Source organism: Phyllobates terribilis, unplaced genomic scaffold, assembly GCF_046119375.1.
Source record: "Phyllobates terribilis strain yellow unplaced genomic scaffold, ASM4611937v1 Scaffold_2__4_contigs__length_985480577, whole genome shotgun sequence".
NCBI classification, from domain to species: domain Eukaryota; kingdom Metazoa; phylum Chordata; class Amphibia; order Anura; family Dendrobatidae; genus Phyllobates; species Phyllobates terribilis.
This window is the reverse complement of record NW_027362762.1, coordinates 11,114,938-11,136,849: the sequence shown is the minus strand read 5'-3', so window position 1 is coordinate 11,136,849 and position 21,912 is coordinate 11,114,938.

Genomic DNA, 21,912 nt, shown 5'->3' with positions numbered 1-21,912 from the left:
TACATCGTGTCTTACCCTCCAGTCACCTCCAGAGCTGCAGTCACTATTCTGCTCTTACATAGTGTCTTATCCTCCAGTCACCTCCAGAGCTGCAGTCACTATTCTGCTGTTACATTGTGTCTTATCCTCCAGTCACCTCCAGAGCTGCAGTCACTATTCTGCTGTTACATCATGTCTTATCCTCCAGTCACCTCCAGAGCTGCAGTCACTATTCTGCTGTTACATTGTGTCTTATCCTCCAGTCACCTCCAGAGCTGCAGTCACTATTCTGCTGTTACATCATGTCTTATCCTCCAGTCACCTCCAGAGCTGCAGTCACTATTCTGCTGTTACATCCTGTCTAATCCTCCAGTCACCTCCAGAGCTGCAGTCACTATTCTGCTGTTACATCATGTCTTATCCTCCAGTCACCTCCAGAGCTGCAGTCACTATCCTCATGTTACATTGTGTCTTATCCTCCAGTCACCTCCAGAGCTGCAGTCACTATTCTGCTGTTACATCATGTCTTATCCTCCAGTCACCTCCAGAGCTGCAGTCACTATCCTGATGTTACATCATGTCTTATCCTCCAGTCACCTCCAGAGCTGCAGTCACTATCCTGCTGTTACATCATGTCTTATCCTCCAGTCACCTCCAGAGCTGCAGTCACTATTCTGCTGTTACATAATTTCTTATCCTCCAGTCACCTCCAGAACTGCAGTCTCTATTCTGCTGTTACATCATGACTTATCCTCCAGTCACCTCCAGAGCTGCAGTCACTATTCTGCTGTTACATCGTGTCTTATCCTCCAGTCACCTCCAGAGCTGCAGTCACTATTCTGCTGCTACATCATGTCTTATTCTCCAGTCACCTCCAGAGCTGCACTCACTATTCTGCTCTTACATCATGTCTTATTCTCCAGTCACCTCCAGAGCTGCACTCACTATTTTGCTGTTACATCGTGTCTTATTCTCCAGTCACCTCCAGAGCTGCACTCACTATTCTACTGTTTCATCATGTCTTGTCCTCCAGTCACCTCCAGAGCTGCAGTCACTATTCTGCTGTTACATAATTTCTTATCCTCCAGTCACCTCCAGAGCTGCAGTCTCTATTCTGCTGTTACATCATGTCTTATCCTCCAGTCACCTCCAGAGCTGCAGTCACTATTCTGCTGTTACATCGTGTCTTACCCTCCAGTCACCTCCAGAGCTGCAATCACTATTCTGCTCTTACATAGTGTCTTATCCTCCAGTCACCTCCAGAGCTGCACTCACTATTCTGCTGTTACATCGTGTCTTATCCTCCAGTCACCTCCAGAGCTGCAGTCACTATCCTGCTGTTAGATTGTGTGTTATCCTCCAGTCACCTCCAGAGCTGCAGTCACTATTCTGCTGTTACATCATGTCTTATCCTCCAGTCACATCCAGAGCTGCAGTCACTATTCTGCTGTTACATTGTCTTATCCTCCAGTCACCTCCAGAGCTGCAGTCACTATTCTGCTGTTACATTGTGTCTTATCCTCCAGTCACCTCCAGAGCTGCAGTCACTATTCTGCTGTTACATCCTGTCTAATCCTCCAGTCACCTCCAGAGCTGCAGTCACTATTCTGCTGTTACATCATGTCTTATCCTCCAGTCACCTCCAGAGCTGCAGTCACTATTCTGCTGTTACATCATGTCTTATCCTCCAGTCACCTCCAGAGCTGCAGTCACTATTCTGCTGTTACATTGTGTCTTATCCTCCAGTCACCTCCAGAGCTGCAGTCACTATTCTGCTGTTACATCGTGTCTTATCCTCCAGTCACCTCCAGAGCTGCAGTCACTATTCTGCTGTTACATCATGCCTTATCCTCCAGTCACTTCCAGAGCTGCAGTCACTATTCTGCTGTTACATCGTGTCTTATCCTCCAGTCACTTCCAGAGCTGCAGTCACTATTCTACTGTTTCATCATGTCTTGTCCTCCAGTCACCTCCAGAGCTGCACTCACTATTCTGCTGTTACATCATGTCTTATCCTCCAGAGCTGCAGTCACTATTCTGCTGTTGCATCGTGTCTTATCCTCCAGTCACCTCCAGAGCTGCAGTCACTATTCTGCTGTTACATCATGTTTTATCCTCCAGTCACCTCCAGAGCTGCACTCACTATTCTGCTGTTACATCATGTCTTATCCTCCAGAGCTGCAGTCACTATTCTGCTGTTACATCATGTTTTATCCTCCAGTCACCTCCAGAGCTGCAGTCACTGTTCTGCTGTTACATCGTGTCTTATCCTCCAGTCACCTCCAGAGCTGCAGTCACTATTTTGCTGTTACATCGTGTCTTATCCTCCAGTCACTTCCAGAGCTGAAGTCACTATTCTGCTGTTGCATCATGTCTTATCCTCCAGTCACCTCCAGAGCTGCAGTCACTATTCTGCTGTTACATCATGTCTTATCCTCCAGTCACCTCCAGAGCTGCAGTCACTATTTTGCTGTTACATCGTGTCTTATCCTCCAGTCACCTCCAGAGCTGCAGTCACTATTTTGCTGTTACATCATGTCTTATCCTCCAGTCACCTCCAGAGCTGCAGTCACTACTCTACTGTTACATCATGTCTTGTCCACCAGTCACCTCCAGAGCTGCAATCACTATTCTGCTGTTACAGTGTGTCTTATCCTCCAGTCACCTCCAGAGCTGCAGTCACTATTCTGCTGTTACATCATGTCTTATACTCCAGTCACCTCCAGAGCTGCAGTCACTGTTCTGCTGTTACATCGTGTCTTATCCTCCAGTCACCTCCAGAGCTGCAGTCACTATTTTGCTGTTACATCATGTCTTATACTCCAGTCACCTCCAGAGCTGCAGTCACTATTCTGCTGTTATATTGTGTCTTACACTCCAGTCACCTCCAGAGCTGCAGTCACTGTTCTGCTGTTACATCTTGTCTTATCCTCCAGTCACCTCTAGAGCTGCAGTCACTATTCTGCTGTTACATCGTGTCTTATCTTCCAGTCACCTCCAGAGCTGCAGTCACTATTCTGCTATTGCATCGTGTCTTATTCTCCAGTCACCTCCAGAGCTGCAGTCTCTATTCTGCTGTTACATCGTGTCTTATGCTCCAGTCTCCTCCAGAGCAGCAGTCACTATTCTGCTGTTACATCATGTCTTATCCTCCAGTCACATCCAGAGCTGCAGTCTCTATTCTGCTATTACATCATGTCTTATCCTCCAGTCACCTCCAGAGCTGCAGTCACTATTCTGCTGTTACATCATGTCGTATCCTCCAGTCACTTCGAGAGCTGAAGTCACTATTCTGCTGTTGCATCATGTCTTATCCTCCAGTCACCTCCAGAGCTGCAGTCACTATTCTGCTGTTTCATCATGTCTTATCCTCCAGTTACCTCCAGAGCTGCAGTCACTATTCTGCTGTTACATCGTGTCTTATCCTCCAGTCACCTCCAGAGCTGCAGTCACTATTCTGCTGTTACATCATGTCTTATCCTCCAGTCACTTCCAGAGCTGAAGTCACTATTCTGCTGTTGCATCATGTCTAATCCTCCAGTCACCTCCAGAGCTGCAGTCACTATTCTGCTGTTACATCATGTCTTATCCTCCAGTCACCTCCAGAGCTGCAGTCACTATTTTGCTGTTACATCGTGTCTTATCCTCCAGTCACCTCCAGAGCTGCAGTCACTATTCTACTGTTCCATCATGTCTTGTCCACCAGTCATCTCCAGAGCTGCAATCACTATTCTGCTGTTACATTGTGTCTTATCCTCCAGTCACCTCCAGAGCTGCAGTCACTATTCTGCTGTTACATCATGTCTTATACTCCAGTCACCTCCAGAGCTGCAGTCACTGTTCTGCTGTTACATCGTGTCTTATCCTCCAGTCACCTCCAGAGCTGCAGTCACTATTTTGCTGTTACATCATGTCTTATCCTCCAGTCACTTCCAGAGCTGAAGTCACTATTCTGCTGTTGCATCATGTCTTATCCTCCAGTCACCTCCAGAGCTGCAGTCACTATTCTGCTGTTACATCATGTCTTATCCTCCAGTCACCTCCAGAGCTGCAGTCACTATTTTGCTGTTACATCGTGTCTTATCCTCCAGTCACCTCCAGAGCTGCAGTCACTATTCTACTGTTACATCATGTCTTGTCCACCAGTCACCTCCAGAGCTGCAGTCACTATTCTGCTGTTACATTGTGTTTTACCCTTCACTCACCTCCAGAGCTGCAGTCTCTATTCTCCTCTTACATCGTGTCTTATGCTCCAGTCTCCTCCAGAGCAGCAGTCACTATTCTGCTGTTACATCATGTCTTATCCTCCAGTCACATCCAGAGCTGCAGTCTCTATTCTGCTATTACATCATGTCTTATCCTCCAGTCACCTCCAGAGCTGCAGTCACTATTCTGCTGTTACATCATGTCTTATCCTCCAGTCACCTCCAGAGCTGCAGTCACTATTTTGCTGTTACATCGTGTCTTATCCTCCAGTCACCTCCAGAGCTGCAGTCACTATTCTACTGTTACATCATGTCTTGTCCACCAGTCATCTCCAGAGCTGCAATCACTATTCTGCTGTTACATTGTGTCTTATCCTCCAGTCACCTCCAGAGCTGCAGTCACTATTCTGCTGTTACATCATGTCTTATACTCCAGTCACCTCCAGAGCTGCAGTCACTGTTCTGCTGTTACATCGTGTCTTATCCTCCAGTCACCTCCAGAGCTGCAGTCACTATTTTGCTGTTACATCATGTCTTATCCTCCAGTCACTTCCAGAGCTGAAGTCACTATTCTGCTGTTGCATCATGTCTTATCCTCCAGTCACCTCCAGAGCTGCAGTCACTATTCTGCTGTTACATCATGTCTTATCCTCCAGTCACCTCCAGAGCTGCAGTCACTATTCTACTGTTACATCATGTCTTATCCTCCAGTCACTTCCAGAGCTGCAGTCTCTATTCTGCTATTACATCATGTCTTATCCTCCAGTCACCTCCAGAGCTGCAGTCACTATTCTGCTGTTACATCATGTCTTATCCTCCAGTCACTTCCAGAGCTGAAGTCACTATTCTGCTGTTACATCGCGTCTTATCCTCCAGTCACCTCCAGAGCTGCAGTCACTATTCTGCTGTTACATCATGTCTTATCCTCCAGTCACCTCCAGAGCTGCAGTCACTATTCTGCTGTTACATTGTGTCTTATCCTCCAGTCACCTCCAGAGCTGCAGTCACTATTCTGCTGTTACATCGTGTCTTATCCTCTAGTCACCTCCAGAGCTGCAGTCACTATTCTGCTGTTACATCATGTCTTATCCTCCAGTCACCTCCAGAGCTGCAGTCACTATTTTGTTGTTACATCGTGTCTTATCCTCCAGTCACCTCCAGAGCTGCAGTCACTATTCTGCTGTTACATTGTGTCTTACCCTCCAGTCACCTCCAGAGCTGCAGTCACTATTCTGCTGTTATATTGTGTCTTACACTCCAGTCACCTCCAGAGCTGCACTCACTATTCTACTGTTACATCATGTCTTGTCCACCAGTCACCTCCAGAGCTGCAGTCACTATTCTGCTGTTACATTGTGTCTTACCCTCCAGTCACCTCCAGAGCTGCAGTCACTATTCTGCTGTTACATTGTGTCTTACCCTCCAGTCACCTCCAGAGCTGCAGTCACTATTCTGCTGTTATATTGTGTCTTACACTCCAGTCACCTCCAGAGCTGCAGTCACTGTTCTGCTGTTACATCTTGTCTTATCCTCCAGTCACCTCTAGAGCTGCAGTCACTATTCTGCTGTTACATCTTGTCTTATCCTCCAGTCACCTCCAGAGCTGCAGTCACTATTCTGCTGTTGCATCGTGTCTTATCCTCCAGTCACCTCCAGAGCTGCAGTCTCTATTCTGCTCTTACATCGTGTCTTATGCTCCAGTCTCCTCCAGAGCAGCAGTCACTATTCTGCTGTTACATCATGTCTTATCCTCCAGTCACATCCAGAGCTGCAGTCTCTATTCTGCTATTACATCATGTCTTATCCTCCAGTCACCTCCAGAGCTGCAGTCACTATTCTGCTGTTACATCATGTCTTATCCTCCAGTCACTTCCAGAGCTGAAGTCACTATTCTGCTGTTACATCGCGTCTTATCCTCCAGTCACCTCCAGAGCTGCAGTCACTATTCTGCTGTTACATCATGTCTTATCCTCCAGTCACCTCCAGAGCTGCAGTCACTATTCTGCTGTTACATCGTGTCTTATCCTCTAGTCACCTCCAGAGCTGCAGTCACTATTCTGCTGTTACATCATGTCTTATCCTCCAGTCACCTCCAGAGCTGCAGTCACTATTTTGTTGTTACATCGTGTCTTATACTCCAGTCACCTCCAGAGCTGCAGTCACTATTCTACTGTTACATCATGTCTTGTCCACCAGTCACCTCCAGAGCTGCAATCACTATTCTGCTGTTACATTGTGTCTTATCCTCCAGTCACCTCCAGAGCTGCAGTCACTATTCTGCTGTTACATCATGTCTTATACTCCAGTCACCTCCAGAGCTGCAGTCACTGTTCTGCTGTTACATCGTGTCTTATCCTCCAGTCACCTCCAGAGCTGCAGTCACTATTTTGCTGTTACATCATGTCTTATCCTCCAGTCACCTCCAGAGCTGCAGTCACTATTCTACTGTTACATCATGTCTTATCCTCCAGTCACCTCCAGAGCTGCAGTCACTATTCTACTGTTACATCATGTCTTATCCTCCAGTCACCTCCAGAGCTGCAGTCACTATTCTGCTGTTACATCATGTCTTGTCCACCAGTCACCTCCAGAGCTGCAGTCACTATTCTGCTGTTACATTGTGTCTTACCCTCCAGTCACCTCCAGAGCTGCAGTCACTATTCTGCTGTTATATTGTGTCTTACACTCCAGTCACCTCCAGAGCTGCGGTCATTGTTCTGCTGTTACATCTTGTCTTATCCTCCAGTCACCTCTAGAGCTGCAGTCACTATTCTGCTGTTACATCTTGTCTTATCCTCCAGTCACCTCCAGAGCTGCAGTCACTATTCTGCTGTTGCATCATGTCTTATCCTCCAGTCACCTCCAGAGCTGCAGTCACTATTCTGCTGTTACATTGTGTTTTACCCTTCACTCACCTCCAGAGCTGCAGTCACTATTCTGCTGTTACATCATGTCTTATCCTCCAGTCACATCCAGAGCTGCAGTCTCTATTCTGCTATTACATCATGTCTTATCCTCCAGTCACCTCCAGAGCTGCAGTCACTATTCTGCTGTTACATCGTGTCTTATCCTCCAGTCACCTCCAGAGCTGCAGTCACTATTCTGCTGTTACATCATGTCTTATCCTCCAGTCACCTCCAGAGCTGCAGTCACTATTTTGTTGTTACATCGTGTCGGATTCTCCAGTCACCTCCAGAGCTGCAGTCACTATTCTGCTGTTTCATCATGTCATATCCTCCAGTCACCTCCAGAGCTGCAGTCTCTATTCTGAGATTACATCGTGTCTTATCCTCCAGTCACCTCCAGAGCTGCAGTCACTATTCTGCTGTTTCATCATGTCTTATCCTCCAGTCACCTCCAGAGCAGCAGTCACTATTTTGCTGTTACATCGTGTCTTATCCTCCAGTCACCTCCAGAGCTGCAGTCACTATTCTGCTGTTACATCATGTCTTGTCCTCCAGTCACTTCCAGAGCTGAAGTCACTATTCTGCTGTTACATCATGTCTTATCCTCCACTCACCTCCAGAGCAGCAGTCACTATTTTGTTGTTACATCGTGTCTGTTTCTCCAGTCACCTCCAGAGCTGCAGTCACTATTCTGCTGTTTCATCATGTCTTATCCTCCAGTCACCTCCAGAGCTGCAGTCACTATTCTGCTGTTACATCAAGTCATATCCTCCAGTCACCTCCAGAGCAGCAGTCACTATTTTGCTGTTACATCGTGTCTTATCCTCCAGTCACCTCCAGAGCTGCAGTCACTATTCTGCTGTTACATCATGTCTTGTCCACCAGTCACCTCCAGAGCTGCGGTCACTATTCTACTGTTACATCATGTCTTGTCCTCCAGTCACCTCCAGAGCTGCAGTCACTATTCTGCTGTTACATTGTGTCTTATCCTCCAGTCACCTCCAGAGCTGCAGTCACTATTCTGCTGTTACATCATGTCTTATCCTCCAGTCACCTCCAGAGCTGCAGTCACTATTCTACTGTTACATCATGTCTTGTCCTCCAGTCACCTCCAGAGCTGCAGTCACTATTCTGCTGTTACATTGTGTCTTATCCTCCAGTCACCTCCAGAGCTGCAGTCACTATTCTACTGTTACATCATGTCTTGTCCACCAGTCACCTCCAGAGCTGCAGTCACTATTCTACTGTTACATCATGTCTTGTCCTCCAGTCACCTCCAGAGCTGCAGTCACTATTCTGCTGTTACATTGTGTCTTATCCTCCAGTCACCTCCAGAGCTGCAGTCACTATTCTGCTGTTACATCATGTCTTATACTCCAGTCACCTCCAGAGCTGCAGTCACTGTTCTGCTGTTACATCGTGTCTTATCCTCCAGTCACCTCCAGAGCTGCAGTCACTATTCTGCTGTTACATCGTGTCTTATCCTCCAGTCACCTCCAGAGCTGCAGTCACTATTTTGCTGTTAAATCGTGTCTTATCCTCCAGTCACCTCCAGAACTGCAGTCACTATTTTGCTGTTACATCATGTCTTATACTCCAGTCACCTCCAGAGCTGCAGTCACTATTCTACTGTTACATCATGTCTTGTCCACCAGTCACCTCCAGAGCTGCAATCACTATTCTGCTGTTACAGTGTGTCTTATCCTCCAGTCACCTCCAGAGCTGCAGTCACTATTCTGCTGTTACATCATGTCTTATACTCCAGTCACCTCCAGAGCTGCAGTCACTGTTCTGCTGTTACATCGTGTCTTATCCTCCAGTCACCTCCAGAGCTGCAGTCACTATTTTGCTGTTACATCATGTCTTATCCTCCAGTCACCTCCAGAGCTGCAGTCACTATTCTACTGTTACATCATGTCTTGTCCACCAGTCACCTCCAGAGCTGCAGTCACTATTCTGCTGTTACATTGTGTCTTACCCTCCAGTCACCTCCAGAGCTGCAGTCACTATTCTGCTGTTATATTGTGTCTTACACTCCAGTCACCTCCAGAGCTGCAGTCACTGTTCTGCTGTTACATCTTGTCTTATCCTCCAGTCACCTCTAGAGCTGCAGTCACTATTCTGCTGTTACATCGTGTCTTATCTTCCAGTCACCTCCAGAGCTGCAGTCACTATTCTGCTATTGCATCGTGTCTTATCCTCCAGTCACCTCCAGAGCTGCAGTCACTGTTCTGCTGTTACATCGTGTCTTATTCTCCAGTCACCTCCAGAGCTGCAGTCTCTATTCTGCTGTTACATCGTGTCTTATGCTCCAGTCTCCTCCAGAGCAGCAGTCACTATTCTGCTGTTACATCATGTCTTATCCTCCAGTCACATCCAGAGCTGCAGTCTCTATTCTGCTATTACATCATGTCTTATCCTCCAGTCACCTCCAGAGCTGCAGTCACTATTCTGCTGTTACATCATGTCGTATCCTCCAGTCACTTCGAGAGCTGAAGTCACTATTCTGCTGTTGCATCATGTCTTATCCTCCAGTCACCTCCAGAGCTGCAGTCACTATTCTGCTGTTTCATCATGTCTTATCCTCCAGTTACCTCCAGAGCTGCAGTCACTATTCTGCTGTTACATCGTGTCTTATCCTCCAGTCACCTCCAGAGCTGCAGTCACTATTCTGCTGTTACATCATGTCTTATCCTCCAGTCACTTCCAGAGGTGAAGTCACTATTCTGCTGTTGCATCATGTCTCATCCTCCAGTCACCTCCAGAGCTGCAGTCACTATTCTGCTGTTACATCATGTCTTATCCTCCAGTCACCTCCAGAGCTGCAGTCACTATTTTGCTGTTACATCGTGTCTTATCCTCCAGTCACCTCCAGAGCTGCAGTCACTATTCTACTGTTACATCATGTCTTGTCCACCAGTCATCTCCAGAGCTACAATCACTATTCTGCTGTTACATTGTGTCTTATCCTCCAGTCACCTCCAGAGCTGCAGTCACTATTCTGCTGTTACATCATGTCTTATACTCCAGTCACCTCCAGAGCTGCAGTCACTGTTCTGCTGTTACATCGTGTCTTATCCTCCAGTCACCTCCAGAGCTGCAGTCACTATTTTGCTGTTACATCATGTCTTATCCTCCAGTCACTTCCAGAGCTGAAGTCACTATTCTGCTGTTGCATCATGTCTTATCCTCCAGTCACCTCCAGAGCTGCAGTCACTATTCTGCTGTTACATCATGTCTTATCCTCCAGTCACCTCCAGAGCTGCAGTCACTATTTTGCTGTTACATCGTGTCTTATCCTCCAGTCACCTCCAGAGCTGCAGTCACTATTCTACTGTTACATCATGTCTTGTCCACCAGTCACCTCCAGAGCTGCAGTCACTATTCTGCTGTTACATTGTGTTTTACCCTTCACTCACCTCCAGAGCTGCAGTCTCTATTCTGCTCTTACATCGTGTCTTATCCTCCAGTCACCTCCAGAGCAGCAGTCACTATTCTGCTGTTACATCATGTCTTATCCTACAGTCACATCCAGAGCTGCAGTCTCTATTCTGCTATTACATCATGTCTTATCCTCCAGTCACCTCCAGAGCTGCAGTCACTATTCTGCTGTTACATCATGTCTTGTCCTCCAGTCACTTCCAGAGCTGAAGTCACTATTCTGCTGTTACATCATGTCTTATCCTCCACTCACCTCCAGAGCAGCAGTCACTATTTTGTTGTTACATCGTGTCTGTTTCTCCAGTCACCTCCAGAGCTGCAGTCACTATTCTGCTGTTTCATCATGTCTTATCCTCCAGTCACCTCCAGAGCTGCAGTCACTATTCTGCTGTTACATCAAGTCATATCCTCCAGTCACCTCCAGAGCAGCAGTCACTATTTTGCTGTTACATCGTGTCTTATCCTCCAGTCACCTCCAGAGCTGCAGTCACTATTCTGCTGTTACATCATGTCTTGTCCACCAGTCACCTCCAGAGCTGCGGTCACTATTCTACTGTTACATCATGTCTTGTCCTCCAGTCACCTCCAGAGCTGCAGTCACTATTCTGCTGTTACATTGTGTCTTATCCTCCAGTCACCTCCAGAGCTGCAGTCACTATTCTGCTGTTACATCATGTCTTATCCTCCAGTCACCTCCAGAGCTGCAGTCACTATTCTACTGTTACATCATGTCTTGTCCTCCAGTCACCTCCAGAGCTGCAGTCACTATTCTGCTGTTACATTGTGTCTTATCCTCCAGTCACCTCCAGAGCTGCAGTCACTATTCTACTGTTACATCATGTCTTGTCCACCAGTCACCTCCAGAGCTGCAGTCACTATTCTACTGTTACATCATGTCTTGTCCTCCAGTCACCTCCAGAGCTGCAGTCACTATTCTGCTGTTACATTGTGTCTTATCCTCCAGTCACCTCCAGAGCTGCAGTCACTATTCTGCTGTTACATCATGTCTTATACTCCAGTCACCTCCAGAGCTGCAGTCACTGTTCTGCTGTTACATCGTGTCTTATCCTCCAGTCACCTCCAGAGCTGCAGTCACTATTCTGCTGTTACATCGTGTCTTATCCTCCAGTCACCTCCAGAGCTGCAGTCACTATTTTGCTGTTACATCGTGTCTTATCCTCCAGTCACCTCCAGAACTGCAGTCACTATTTTGCTGTTACATCATGTCTTATACTCCAGTCACCTCCAGAGCTGCAGTCACTATTCTACTGTTACATCATGTCTTGTCCACCAGTCACCTCCAGAGCTGCAATCACTATTCTGCTGTTACAGTGTGTCTTATCCTCCAGTCACCTCCAGAGCTGCAGTCACTATTCTGCTGTTACATCATGTCTTATACTCCAGTCACCTCCAGAGCTGCAGTCACTGTTCTGCTGTTACATCGTGTCTTATCCTCCAGTCACCTCCAGAGCTGCAGTCACTATTTTGCTGTTACATCATGTCTTATCCTCCAGTCACCTCCAGAGCTGCAGTCACTATTCTACTGTTACATCATGTCTTGTCCACCAGTCACCTCCAGAGCTGCAGTCACTATTCTGCTGTTACATTGTGTCTTACCCTCCAGTCACCTCCAGAGCTGCAGTCACTATTCTGCTGTTATATTGTGTCTTACACTCCAGTCACCTCCAGAGCTGCAGTCACTGTTCTGCTGTTACATCTTGTCTTATCCTCCAGTCACCTCTAGAGCTGCAGTCACTATTCTGCTGTTACATCGTGTCTTATCTTCCAGTCACCTCCAGAGCTGCAGTCACTATTCTGCTATTGCATCGTGTCTTATCCTCCAGTCACCTCCAGAGCTGCAGTCACTGTTCTGCTGTTACATCGTGTCTTATTCTCCAGTCACCTCCAGAGCTGCAGTCTCTATTCTGCTGTTACATCGTGTCTTATGCTCCAGTCTCCTCCAGAGCAGCAGTCACTATTCTGCTGTTACATCATGTCTTATCCTCCAGTCACATCCAGAGCTGCAGTCTCTATTCTGCTATTACATCATGTCTTATCCTCCAGTCACCTCCAGAGCTGGAGTCACTATTCTGCTGTTACATCATGTCGTATCCTCCAGTCACTTCGAGAGCTGAAGTCACTATTCTGCTGTTGCATCATGTCTTATCCTCCAGTCACCTCCAGAGCTGCAGTCACTATTCTGCTGTTTCATCATGTCTTATCCTCCAGTTACCTCCAGAGCTGCAGTCACTATTCTGCTGTTACATCGTGTCTTATCCTCCAGTCACCTCCAGAGCTGCAGTCACTATTCTGCTGTTACATCATGTCTTATCCTCCAGTCACTTCCAGAGGTGAAGTCACTATTCTGCTGTTGCATCATGTCTCATCCTCCAGTCACCTCCAGAGCTGCAGTCACTATTCTGCTGTTACATCATGTCTTATCCTCCAGTCACCTCCAGAGCTGCAGTCACTATTTTGCTGTTACATCGTGTCTTATCCTCCAGTCACCTCCAGAGCTGCAGTCACTATTCTACTGTTACATCATGTCTTGTCCACCAGTCATCTCCAGAGCTACAATCACTATTCTGCTGTTACATTGTGTCTTATCCTCCAGTCACCTCCAGAGCTGCAGTCACTATTCTGCTGTTACATCATGTCTTATACTCCAGTCACCTCCAGAGCTGCAGTCACTGTTCTGCTGTTACATCGTGTCTTATCCTCCAGTCACCTCCAGAGCTGCAGTCACTATTTTGCTGTTACATCATGTCTTATCCTCCAGTCACTTCCAGAGCTGAAGTCACTATTCTGCTGTTGCATCATGTCTTATCCTCCAGTCACCTCCAGAGCTGCAGTCACTATTCTGCTGTTACATCATGTCTTATCCTCCAGTCACCTCCAGAGCTGCAGTCACTATTCTGCTGTTACATCATGTCTTATCCTCCAGTCACCTCCAGAGCTGCAGTCACTATTCTGCTGTTACATTGTGTCTTATCCTCCAGTCACCTCCAGAGCTGCAGTCACTATTCTGCTGTTACATCGTGTCTTATCCTCCAGTCACCTCCAGAGCTGCAGTCACTATTCTGCTGTTACATCATGCCTTATCCTCCAGTCACTTCCAGAGCTGCAGTCACTATTCTGCTGTTACATCGTGTCTTATCCTCCAGTCACTTCCAGAGCTGCAGTCACTATTCTACTGTTTCATCATGTCTTGTCCTCCAGTCACCTCCAGAGCTGCAGTCACTATTCTGCTGTTACATCATGTCTTATCCTCCAGAGCTGCAGTCACTATTCTGCTGTTGCATCGTGTCTTATCCTCCAGTCACCTCCAGAGCTGCAGTCACTATTCTGCTGTTACATCATGTTTTATCCTCCAGTCACCTCCAGAGCTGCACTCACTATTCTGCTGTTACATCATGTCTTATCCTCCAGAGCTGCAGTCACTATTCTGCTGTTACATCATGTTTTATCCTCCAGTCACCTCCAGAGCTGCAGTCACTGTTCTGCTGTTACATCGTGTCTTATCCTCCAGTCACCTCCAGAGCTGCAGTCACTATTTTGCTGTTACATCGTGTCTTATCCTCCAGTCACTTCCAGAGCTGAAGTCACTATTCTGCTGTTGCATCATGTCTTATCCTCCAGTCACCTCCAGAGCTGCAGTCACTATTCTGCTGTTACATCATGTCTTATCCTCCAGTCACCTCCAGAGCTGCAGTCACTATTTTGCTGTTACATCGTGTCTTATCCTCCAGTCACCTCCAGAGCTGCAGTCACTATTTTGCTGTTACATCATGTCTTATCCTCCAGTCACCTCCAGAGCTGCAGTCACTACTCTACTGTTACATCATGTCTTGTCCACCAGTCACCTCCAGAGCTGCAATCACTATTCTGCTGTTACAGTGTGTCTTATCCTCCAGTCACCTCCAGAGCTGCAGTCACTATTCTGCTGTTACATCATGTCTTATACTCCAGTCACCTCCAGAGCTGCAGTCACTGTTCTGCTGTTACATCGTGTCTTATCCTCCAGTCACCTCCAGAGCTGCAGTCACTATTTTGCTGTTACATCATGTCTTATACTCCAGTCACCTCCAGAGCTGCAGTCACTATTCTGCTGTTATATTGTGTCTTACACTCCAGTCACCTCCAGAGCTGCAGTCACTGTTCTGCTGTTACATCTTGTCTTATCCTCCAGTCACCTCTAGAGCTGCAGTCACTATTCTGCTGTTACATCGTGTCTTATCTTCCAGTCACCTCCAGAGCTGCAGTCACTATTCTGCTATTGCATCGTGTCTTATTCTCCAGTCACCTCCAGAGCTGCAGTCTCTATTCTGCTGTTACATCGTGTCTTATGCTCCAGTCTCCTCCAGAGCAGCAGTCACTATTCTGCTGTTACATCATGTCTTATCCTCCAGTCACATCCAGAGCTGCAGTCTCTATTCTGCTATTACATCATGTCTTATCCTCCAGTCACCTCCAGAGCTGCAGTCACTATTCTGCTGTTACATCATGTCGTATCCTCCAGTCACTTCGAGAGCTGAAGTCACTATTCTGCTGTTGCATCATGTCTTATCCTCCAGTCACCTCCAGAGCTGCAGTCACTATTCTGCTGTTTCATCATGTCTTATCCTCCAGTTACCTCCAGAGCTGCAGTCACTATTCTGCTGTTACATCGTGTCTTATCCTCCAGTCACCTCCAGAGCTGCAGTCACTATTCTGCTGTTACATCATGTCTTATCCTCCAGTCACTTCCAGAGCTGAAGTCACTATTCTGCTGTTGCATCATGTCTAATCCTCCAGTCACCTCCAGAGCTGCAGTCACTATTCTGCTGTTACATCATGTCTTATCCTCCAGTCACCTCCAGAGCTGCAGTCACTATTTTGCTGTTACATCGTGTCTTATCCTCCAGTCACCTCCAGAGCTGCAGTCACTATTCTACTGTTACATCATGTCTTGTCCACCAGTCATCTCCAGAGCTGCAATCACTATTCTGCTGTTACATTGTGTCTTATCCTCCAGTCACCTCCAGAGCTGCAGTCACTATTCTGCTGTTACATCATGTCTTATACTCCAGTCACCTCCAGAGCTGCAGTCACTGTTCTGCTGTTACATCGTGTCTTATCCTCCAGTCACCTCCAGAGCTGCAGTCACTATTTTGCTGTTACATCATGTCTTATCCTCCAGTCACTTCCAGAGCTGAAGTCACTATTCTGCTGTTGCATCATGTCTTATCCTCCAGTCACCTCCAGAGCTGCAGTCACTATTCTGCTGTTACATCATGTCTTATCCTCCAGTCACCTCCAGAGCTGCAGTCACTATTTTGCTGTTACATCGTGTCTTATCCTCCAGTCACCTCCAGAGCTGCAGTCACTATTCTACTGTTACATCATGTCTTGTCCACCAGTCACCTCCAGAGCTGCAGTCACTATTCTGCTGTTACATCATGTCTTATCCTCCAGTCACATCCAGAGCTGCAGTCTCTATTCTGCTATTACATCATGTCTTATCCTCCAGTCACCTCCAGAGCTGCAGTCACTATTCTGCTGTTACATCATGTCTTATCCTCCAGTCACTTCCAGAGCTGAAGTCACTATTCTGCTGTTACATCGCGTCTTATCCTCCAGTCACCTCCAGAGCTGCAGTCACTATTCTGCTGTTACATCATGTCTTATCCTCCAGTCACCTCCAGAGCTGCAGTCACTATTCTGCTGTTACATCGTGTCTTATCCTCCAGTCACCTCCAGAGCCGCAGTCACTATTCTGCTGTTACATCATGTCTTATCATCCAGTCACCTCCAGAGCTGCAGTCACTATTCTGCTGTTACATCATGTCTTATCCTCTAGTCACCTCCAGAGCTGCAGTCACTATTCTGCTGTTACATCATGTCTTATCCTCCAGTCACCTCCAGAGCTGCAGTCACTATTTTGTTGTTACATCGTGTCTTATCCTCCAGTCACCTCCAGAGCTGCAGTCACTATTCTACTGTTACATCATGTCTTGTCCACCAGTCACCTCCAGAGCTGCAGTCACTATTCTGCTGTTACATCATGTCTTATACTCCAGTCACCTCCAGAGCTGCAGTCACTGTTCTGCTGTTACATCGTGTCTTATCCTCCAGTCACCTCCAGAGCTGCAGTCACTATTTTGCTGTTACATCATGTCTTATCCTCCAGTCACCTCCAGAGCTGCAGTCACTATTCTACTGTTACATCATGTCTTGTCCATCAGTCACCTCCAGAGCTGCAGTCACTATTCTGCTGTTACATTGTGTCTTACCCTCCAGTCACCTCCAGAGCTGCAGTCACTATTCTGCTGTTATATTGTGTCTTACACTCCAGTCACCTCCAGAGCTGCAGTCACTGTTCTGCTGTTACATCTTGTCTTATCCTCCAGTCACCTCTAGAGCTGCAGTCACTGTTCTGCTGTTACATCATGTCTTATCCTCCAGTCACATCCAGAGCTGCAGTCTCTATTCTGCTGTTACATCATGTCTTATCCTCCAGTCACATCCAGAGCTGCAGTCTCTATTCTGCTATTACATCATGTCTTATCCTCCAGTCACCTCCAGAGCTGCAGTCACTATTCTGCTGTTACATCATGTCGTATCCTCCAGTCACTTCGAGAGCTGAAGTCACTATTCTGCTGTTGCATCATGTCTTATCCTCCAGTCACCTCCAGAGCTGCAGTCACTATTCTGCTGTTTCATCATGTCTTATCCTCCAGTTACCTCCAGAGCTGCAGTCACTATTCTGCTGTTACATCGTGTCTTATCCTCCAGTCACCTCCAGAGCTGCAGTCACTATTCTGCTGTTACATCATGTCTTATCCTCCAGTCACTTCCAGAGCTGAAGTCACTATTCTGCTGTTGCATCATGTCTAATCCTCCAGTCACCTCCAGAGCTGCAGTCACTATTCTGCTGTTACATCATGTCTTATCCTCCAGTCACCTCCAGAGCTGCAGTCACTATTTTGCTGTTACATCGTGTCTTATCCTCCAGTCACCTCCAGAGCTGCAGTCACTATTCTACTGTTACATCATGTCTTGTCCACCAGTCACCTCCAGAGCTGCAGTCACTATTCTGCTGTTACATTGTGTTTTACCCTTCACTCACATCCAGAGCTGCAGTCTCTATTCTGCTATTACATCATGTCTTATCCTCCAGTCACCTCCAGAGCTGCAGTCACTATTCTGCTGTTACATCATGTCTTATCCTCCAGTCACTTCCAGAGCTGAAGTCACTATTCTGCTGTTACATCGCGTCTTATCCTCCAGTCACCTCCAGAGCTGCAGTCACTATTCTGCTGTTACATCATGTCTTATCCTCCAGTCACCTCCAGAGCTGCAGTCACTATTCTGCTGTTACATCGTGTCTTATCCTCCAGTCACCTCCAGAGCTGCAGTCACTATTCTACTGTTACATCATGTCTTGTCCACCAGTCACCTCCAGAGCTGCAGTCACTATTCTGCTGTTACATTGTGTCTTACCCTCCAGTCACCTCCAGAGCTGCAGTCACTATTCTGCTGTTATATTGTGTCTTACACTCCAGTCACCTCCAGAGCTGCAGTCACTGTTCTGCTGTTACATCTTGTCTTATCCTCCAGTCACCTCTAGAGCTGCAGTCACTATTCTGCTGTTACATCTTGTCTTATCCTCCAGTCACCTCCAGAGCTGCAGTCACTATTCTGCTGTTGCATCGTGTCTTATCCTCCAGTCACCTCCAGAGCTGCAGTCTCTATTCTGCTCTTACATCATGTCTTATCCTCCAGTCACTTCCAGAGCTGAAGTCACTATTCTGCTGTTACATCGCGTCTTATCCTCCAGTCACCTCCAGAGCTGCAGTCACTATTCTGCTGTTACATCGCGTCTTATCCTCCAGTCACCTCCAGAGCTGCAGTCACTATTCTGCTGTTACATCATGTCTTATCCTCCAGTCACATCCAGAGCTGCAGTCACTATTCTGCTGTTACATCGTGTCTTATCCTCTAGTCACCTCCAGAGCTGCAGTCACTATTCTGCTGTTACATCATGTCTTATCCTCCAGTCACCTCCAGAGCTGCAGTCACTATTTTGTTGTTACATCGTGTCTTATACTCCAGTCACCTCCAGAGCTGCAGTCACTATTCTACTGTTACATCATGTCTTGTCCACCAGTCACCTCCAGAGCTGCAATCACTATTCTGCTGTTACATTGTGTCTTATCCTCCAGTCACCTCCAGAGCTGCAGTCACTATTCTGCTGTTACATCATGTCTTATACTCCAGTCACCTCCAGAGCTGCAGTCACTGTTCTGCTGTTACATCGTGTCTTATCCTCCAGTCACCTCCAGAGCTGCAGTCACTATTTTGCTGTTACATCATGTCTTATCCTCCAGTCACCTCCAGAGCTGCAGTCACTATTCTACTGTTACATCATGTCTTATCCTCCAGTCACCTCCAGAGCTGCAGTCACTATTCTACTGTTACATCATGTCTTATCCTCCAGTCACCTCCAGAGCTGCAGTCACTATTCTGCTGTTACATCATGTCTTGTCCACCCGTCACCTCCAGAGCTGCAGTCACTATTCTGCTGTTACATTGTGTCTTACCCTCCAGTCACCTCCAGAGCTGCAGTCACTATTCTGCTGTTATATTGTGTCTTACACTCCAGTCACCTCCAGAGCTGCGGTCATTGTTCTGCTGTTACATCTTGTCTTATCCTCCAGTCACCTCTAGAGCTGCAGTCACTATTCTGCTGTTACATCTTGTCTTATCCTCCAGTCACCTCCAGAGCTGCAGTCACTATTCTGCTGTTGCATCGTGTCTTATCCTCCAGTCACCTCCAGAGCTGCAGTCACTATTCTGCTGTTACATTGTGTTTTACCCTTCACTCACCTCCAGAGCTGCAGTCTCTATTCTGCTCTTACATCGTGTCTTATGCTCCAGTCTCCTCCAGAGCAGCAGTCACTATTCTGCTGTTACATCATGTCTTATCCTCCAGTCACATCCAGAGCTGCAGTCTCTATTCTGCTATTACATCATGTCTTATCCTCCAGTCACCTCCAGAGCTGCAGTCACTATTCTGCTGTTACATCGTGTCTTATCCTCCAGTCACCTCCAGAGCTGCAGTCACTATTCTGCTGTTACATCATGTCTTATCCTCCAGTCACCTCCAGAGCTGCAGTCACTATTTTGTTGTTACATCGTGTCGGATTCTCCAGTCACCTCCAGAGCTGCAGTCACTATTCTGCTGTTACATCGTGTCTTATCCTCCAGTCACCTCCAGAGCTGCAGTCACTATTCTGCTGTTACATCATGTCTTATCCTCCAGTCACCTCCAGAGCTGCAGTCACTATTTTGTTGTTACATCGTGTCTTATCCTCCAGTCACCTCCAGAGCTGCAGTCACTATTCTGCTGTTACATCATGTCTTATCCTCCAGTCACCTCCAGAGCTGCAGTCACTATTTTGTTGTTACATCGTGTCATATCCTCCAGTCACCTCCAGAGCTGCAGTCTCTATTCTGAGATTACATCGTGTCTTATCCTCCAGTCACCTCCAGAGCTGCAGTCACTATTCTGCTGTTTCATCATGTCTTATCCTCCAGTCACCTCCAGAGCAGCAGTCACTATTTTGCTGTTACATCGTGTCTTATCCTCCAGTCACCTCCAGAGCTGCAGTCACTATTCTGCTGTTACATCATGTCTTGTCCTCCAGTCACTTCCAGAGCTGAAGTCACTATTCTGCTGTTACATCATGTCTTATCCTCCACTCACCTCCAGAGCAGCAGTCACTATTTTGTTGTTACATCGTGTCTGTTTCTCCAGTCACCTCCAGAGCTGCAGTCACTATTCTGCTGTTTCATCATGTCTTATCCTCCAGTCACCTCCAGAGCTGCAGTCACTATTCTGCTGTTACATCAAGTCATATCCTCCAGTCACCTGCAGAGCAGCAGTCACTATTTTGCTGTTACATCGTGTCTTATCCTCCAGTCACCTCCAGAGCTGCAGTCACTATTCTGCTGTTACATTATGTCTTGTCCACCAGTCACCTCCAGAGCTGCGGTCACTATTCTACTGTTACATCATGTCTTGTCCTCCAGTCACCTCCAGAGCTGCAGTCACTATTCTGCTGTTACATTGTGTCTTATCCTCCAGTCACCTCCAGAGCTGCAGTCACTATTCTGCTGTTACATCATGTCTTATCCTCCAGTCACCTCCAGAGCTGCAGTCACTATTCTACTGTTACATCATGTCTTGTCCTCCAGTCACCTCCAGAGCTGCAGTCACTATTCTGCTGTTACATCATGTCTTGTCCTCCAGTCACCTCCAGAGCTGCAGTCACTATTCTGCTGTTACATCATGTCTTATCCTCCAGTCACCTCCAGAGCTGCAGTCACTATTCTACTGTTACATCATGTCTTGTCCACCAGTCACCTCCAGAGCTGCTGTCACTATTCTGCTGTTACATTGTGTCTTATCCTCCAGTCACCTCCAGAGCTGCAGTCACTATTCTACTGTTACATCATGTCTTGTCCTCCAGTCACCTCCAGAGCTGCAGTCACTATTCTGCTGTTACATTGTGTCTTATCCTCCAGTCACCTCCAGAGCTGCAGTCACTATTCTGCTGTTACATCATGTCTTATACTCCAGTCACCTCCAGAGCTGCAGTCACTGTTCTGCTGTTACATCGTGTCTTATCCTCCAGTCACCTCCAGAGCTGCAGTCACTATTCTGCTGTTACATCGTGTCTTATCCTCCAGTCACCTCCAGAGCTGCAGTCACTATTTTGCTGTTACATCATGTCTTATCCTCCAGTCACCTCCAGAGCTGCAGTCACTATTCTACTGTTACATCATGTCTTGTCCACCAGTCACCTCCAGAGCTGCAATCACTATTCTGCTGTTACAGTGTGTCTTATCCTCCAGTCACCTCCAGAGCTGCAGTCACTATTCTGCTGTTGCATCATGTCTAATCCTCCAGTCACCTCCAGAGCTGCAGTCACTATTCTGCTGTTACATCATGTCTTATCCTCCAGTCACCTCCAGAGCTGCAGTCACTATTTTGCTGTTACATCGTGTCTTATCCTCCAGTCACCTCCAGAGCTGCAGTCACTATTCTACTGTTACATCATGTCTTGTCCACCAGTCACCTCCAGAGCTGCACTCACTATTCTGCTGTTACATTGTGTCTTATCCTCCAGTCACCTCCAGAGCTGCAGTCACTATTCTGCTGTTACATCATGTCTTATACTCCAGTCACCTCCAGAGCTGCAGTCACTGTTCTGCTGTTACATCGTGTCTTATCCTCCAGTCACCTCCAGAGCTGCAGTCACTATTTTGCTGTTACATCATGTCTTATCCTCCAGTCACTTCCAGAGCTGAAGTCACTATTCTGCTGTTGCATCATG